A 6,000-nucleotide genomic window follows, 5' to 3' on the forward strand; every position below is an offset into this window, starting at 1 on the left:
ACACCAGGAAAGGCCTAATTCTCTGGTCTCCAAAAAAAAAAAAAACCAACATGACTGGCTCTTCCTCTCCAGCTCACCCCTTCCTGAATTTTCCTTATCTAGTACAGGACACCTGTGTTCACTCAGTTTTCTCTGCCAGAAACTTGAAGGGCATCTTTCACATCCCACTCTCCCATGAAACGTGCTTCCAATACATTCAAGATTTTCACAAATTCATGCTAACAGCCATCACATACTCTCATTTCTCTGCTGACAGAGTTTTCTTCATTGGTCTCCCACCCCATCACCAGCCTCACTCCCTCCAGGTCATTTTCTTTCCAATGTCATGATGCTCGCAGGTCAGTTTATGTCAACTTTATGCCTCACCCTTCAAGGGACCCCTCTGCTTCAATCTCACCTCTGTGGCTCCGAGGCCTCCAACTTCCTTTCTGACCTCATCCCGTGCTTCTCCCAGCTGCCCCCTTACTGGTCTCACCAGCACTGGTGGGGGATCCTGCTCCTCCCCCACATTCCTCACGGTCCACTGTACAGCTCTCATCTCAAATGACCTTGCTCAAGGCACGCTTTGCTGACCTCCTGACCCCCATTATGAGATCCATACACAAGCCTTTTGGGGTTTGGGTGGCACCCTGTCTCCTCCACAGCCCTGACCTGTGTTCACCTGAGGAATGTCAAGGGAATCCAGGAGAGGAGGCACTCTTTCCCAGCATGTAGAAAACACTCCATAAACATTGGTTGAGCTGACTGGTAGAAGTCTCTTCAGCAGCACATGGGCTACTCAACCTTGTCCAATTTCACAGAACACTCTAGTCCACAGAGAAACAGGAAGACTGCTAACTCTGAACTAATAGAGTCAGCCTCTGGAAGGAGGCCCCTTCCAGATGGTGGACAGCTCCACCATCTATCTGCCCATCTCTGCTTTCCTGTCTGCTGCCGCTGCTGCTAAGTCACTTCAGTGTCCGACTCTGTGCGACCCCATAGAAGGGAGCCCACCAGGCTCCGCCATCCCTGGGATTCTCCAGGCAAGAACGCTAGAGTGGATTGCCATTTCCTTCTCCAATGTGTAAAAGTGAAAAGTGAAAGTGAAGTCACTCAGTCGTGTCTGACTCTTCACAACCCCATGGACTGCAGCCTACCAGGCTCCTCCATGCATGGGATTTTCCAGGCAAGAGTACTGGACTGAGTTGCCATTGCCTTCTCCAGCCTTCCTGTCTACCCCAGACATAAAGACTTCACTAGTTACAGCCATGGACTGGCAACACCAGGTTCAACCACCACTAATGTTCCCTCAGGGCTTCCCTGGTAACTCAGACAGTAAAGAGTCTGCCTGCAAGGTGGGGGTCGGGATGTTTAGATCCCCTGAAGGAGAGCATGGCAATCAATCCGACCCTAGCCCTCAAACCCAGCCCAGCCCACCCCCAGCTCCATACAACTCCACAGGAAGCAGGAACAAGCGGGGACCTTGGACTCAGACATGCCCCAAGATGTTCTGACCAGAAAGCTTATCTCACCCTGAATGCCAGCCCTTTGAGTCCATACTGAAAGGAAAGGGGCGGGAATGACAAAGTACACGAAAGATTTTTCTGGAAGAACACTTGAACACACTGGCAAGGTGGACAAAAACAGCCAACTTCACCGATTTCCCGCCACCCCAGGCATCAGGGTCATGTGCCAGCTGCTTCTTGCTCACTCGCCACAAAAGATTTTTCCTTCTCCAAATATAAATTATCCTAATGCTAACAGGGTTAATATTTAACAGTCATAGTATCCCTTATCTTTAATTTGCTTCAGGAGCTTTCAAAATAGTTTCAGAAAAACTTTTAATCCATAAAGCCATAGTGATATAAAATGAATTGTGATTTTTAAAATGTTACAGTAGATGAAAAGAATTAAACTCCTATTTTAAATAATATACAATCTGGAAACCTTATTGTCCTTCACGTTGTTAAGTTGAATAGTTCACTAGATTAATTTATACTGTAGGCAAAGTTTAAACAATTCCTTTAATAGCTATTTTTAGAAAGACACATACACACACACTCCAGAGGCAATGATTTTATTTCAATCTTAAAAGGTTTCTTTTGTTCTCTGACCATGATATCCTGGCTGGTGGGCAAGGTCTACCGTGGAAGCCTGCTTGGCGGAGCCCAAGGAAACACTGGGAGCCATGACCTTCCTCTGAACCTGCACTTCTGTCCTTCTGCTGAGGAAGGAGAGGCCCTCCCACCACAGGCTGTCATCTCCAAAACTGGAATTCCCAGCAAAGGCAGCTCAGGACACCCTTAGGTTACTCAGTCCTTCCCGAGAGTGTGTGCTGCCCAGCCCACCCAGAGCTCAGCTGCAGAGTCCACCTGGCCCATGCCACTGACTCCACGATCCTCTGAGTAGACAATCCACTCTGATTCTGAAGTCTGAGATTCCTTCCAGGAACATGAAAAGGCATTGCTCCCACCCAAGCCCTGAGATTGTTGTTGTTGTTGTTCAGTCCCCAAGTTGTGCCCGACTCTTTGCGATAACAAAAGGTAAAGGAGGGAGACTGGGGAGTCACACAGGTTTACAGAGAATATAATATGTTTTATTTCACCAATAAAAGATTATGATACCAAGCGGGACTCCGTGGGACTCCTGGGCACAAAAGCCTTTCTGTGCCCCAAATTTCTCTGATTAAAGAAAATAGGATTCATTCAACCACCAAGACCTTCCCTGAGTCCAACAGGCAGGTTCAAGTGGTTGTTAATTAAGGAAGAGAGGGGATGTGAGATAAGAGAGGAACAGTCAAGAGATACAGTAGTGCAGGCTTGAGGCAAGGTCTGATTCCCCATCAAAGGAAACACACAAAAATATCTTTGAGTTATTTCAGAGATACTGAAACCCTCAGCAGGGGGAGATGTTAATGTTTAACAAGGATGGAATGCCGATCACAAGCACAGAGACCCCAGATCACTTGGAACCGGAAGGTTGGTGATGCTAACTCCCACTCACCTCACCACCAACGCATCAGAAGAATGTCCACGAGCTGATCATGCTTTTTTTGAAAATATTACTATAGAACTCCTCACTGCCCTCTTCAGGGAGGATCACACAGTTTTGAGGGCTTTAGTCCACTGTGGCCGCCTTTGCCTGACAAAACAATAAAGCGACTATTTTCTACTTCACCCAACACTCTGTTTCCAAAATTTAATATGGTGTCGGGGTACGCGGGCCAGATTCAGGTTCAACAGTAAGGTTCTAAAGGGAAAGAAGGCAGACAGAAAGAGGGTGTAGGAAAGGAAAGAGCAGGGGGAAAGGAAGGAAAAAGGGAGGGAGGGAAGGAGAAAGGGAGAGAAGAAAAGGACAAAGAGGAAGGGGTGGGATCCCCCTGCATTTACCCTGGCACATGCAGGACCAGACTCCAGAACAGACACGTCTGCCCAGAGTGTCTCATGCATGTCCCCAGTCACTGAGATGTCAGTGTACGATTTACAGTGTGAGCCTTTGTACTGCCCACAAGGCAGTGACCTGTGTACGTGCCCTGAGTACAGGACCTGAGTATACGCTCACTCAGTGACCTGGGAAGTATTTCCTCACTCTCCCAATCCCATAGATCAGGCCCACCCATGGCCAAGGGTTAGTCAGGCAAGTCCTGCTCAGAGGGATTTGAGTACCAACGTCCGAGAACCACTTGAAGGTCTGACACTTTGGCCTCCGTCCCTGAGAGAATCAGAGAAGAGAGGTCTGGGGCAGGAAAGGCAGGAGAGGCTGGCTCTATTTGGGGAGGAACAATAACTGAAAACCGCCCACTCTGCCCAGGCACACTAGTAACCATTTGCGTGAATTGTTTTATGACAGGAGGTCCTGGTAAGGAACATGGAATTAATAACCCACCACCAACCGGAAGAGTTCAGGAAAGGTCAAAAGTTGACACACGTGTTCAACTACCTCCCAGAATCCTTCTCGCTGGCTGAGCAATGTGTGCGCCACCAGGAAGGACTCTGAATCAGGATGATTGGCCAAAGACAACCAGGAAACTAATCCCATCACCATAAAACCCGAGACTGCGAGCCCGCGGCAGAGCAGTTCTCCTGGGTTCTCTTACCCTACTGCTCTCCGCCAGGGCGCCCTTTTCCAATAAAATCTCTTGCTTTGTCAGCACGTGTGTTTCCTCAGAAAATTCATTTCCAAGTGTTAGACAAGAGCCCATTTTCGGGCCCTGGAAGGGATCCCCCTTCTGCAACAGTTCTAATAGTCCCTAGGATGCCCACCCTGTTCCTTCAGGTCAGGACACTTGTCTCCACAGGCTGAATTGTGGGCTAAAGCCCTGAGGCCAGGCCCTGCTCTCGCATGATGTCACCAAACACTCGGGCACACTGTTTGCCCAGAGTCATTTTACTCTGAATATCACATACTTTATTATAATCCTCAGAGGAAAGTCTTACTTTCTTCATTTTACAGCTGAGAGACAGAGGTTCAACAACATGAAGGGACCTGCCCAGAGTTATGTGTGTCAAACCCACAGGCTCCAGGCCTCACTAAAGCTCAGCTGAGCCCTAAACAGGGGCCACCAGGTAGGGGCGAACCAGCTCCAGAGGTGCTCCAGGGATCTGGGGCAGGAGGGGAGGCAGAAGAAATGTTAGAATACCTTTCATCTTAACTCTTTTTTAATGTGCTATTTGGGTTTGTTTTTAGAATAGGTACAACATTTCCACACACTTGATAGCTGCTTGTTGAAAATACATTACTAAAAGGAGTGCATGCTCCAGAATTAGAGACCAAGCTCCAATCTTCCACTCCAGAAATCCTCTCTAAAGCACGAGGTCTCAAAGAGGGAGGCAGCAGAATCAACCTGCAGCAGCCGCTTGAGAGGCAGCCCAGAAACGAGGTGCTACGGGGATAAGGAGAAACCTGAGGGCCAAGAGAAGGGCTGCCCTGCTGGCTCAGCCCAGGTTCCACCGGGTTCTGCTGCCCCCTTGTGGCCAGCGCTGTGGACTGAAAACACGGCTTCCCCGCAGGAGGACACGGAGGGAGGGAGAGGCAGACAAGGAATGTTAGAAAAATGGACGTGGACACAGGAAACCACACACAAAAGACTGCAAGCTACAGGATTCCTCATATATGAAGTTAAAGCACAGGCAAAATGCGTCCGTGGTGGCAGAAGTCAGATGAGGAGGTCCTGGAAGCTTGAGGGGACACTTAGAGAGGGACACCAGGGAGCTATCCGATATGATCTGGGCGTGGTTACTCAGCTATGTGCATACGAAAAAATTCATCACACTGCACACTGGACATCAGTGGCCTTTATTCCATTTGTGTATTATCTTTTGCTCCCCTGTGTCTCCTTCTTTCTGCTTCTCAACTAAAACAAAAACAGAAACTTCTGGGGAGGAGGTATGTGACATTTGGAAAGAGAGAGATGACAGAGATGACACTCAAAGTGATAATTAAGAGGAAGCATGAGGAAGAGTCTCAGATTTCTATCTTGGGCACATTCATCGAGAGAATTCAGAGAGGAAAACAACCTTCTGCAAACAAAAATGAGAGGAATCTGTGACATTTTCAACAACTTTGCATTGAATTGCATTGTTATACAAAGAGGTGATTCTCAAATCTACACAAAATCTGGAAATGTTTACTAATTAAATGGCTTAGCTTATCCTCTCCTCTTAATAAAAAACAAAAACCATCTCTTGAGTCACATGGTAGAAGGTAGAGGAAAATGCAGTTCTGTGGCTCAAGAAAGGGACTGAGCAGGAGATGCAGATGAGGAAGTCGTGAGCAGGTGAGGGAGGGCCAACTTCAAGGGTGTGAACAGGACCTCCCAGATAGAGCATCAAGAGGGAGATGAGGAGAGAATCCTGGGAAACTGGAACGGTGTTAACGCTGGTGCAAAGAGACCCTCCAGGGCCAAGAAGAGACGCTGGGACAGATGAGTGGAAGGGCTTGCATTGCAGGAGCCAAAAAGGAGAAAGTGACACGGAGGAAGTAGTGATCAGGGAAGTCCAATGACTCAGTTAAATATTTCAC

This window comes from Bos indicus, chromosome 23 (assembly GCF_029378745.1).
Source record: "Bos indicus isolate NIAB-ARS_2022 breed Sahiwal x Tharparkar chromosome 23, NIAB-ARS_B.indTharparkar_mat_pri_1.0, whole genome shotgun sequence".
NCBI classification, from domain to species: domain Eukaryota; kingdom Metazoa; phylum Chordata; class Mammalia; order Artiodactyla; family Bovidae; genus Bos; species Bos indicus.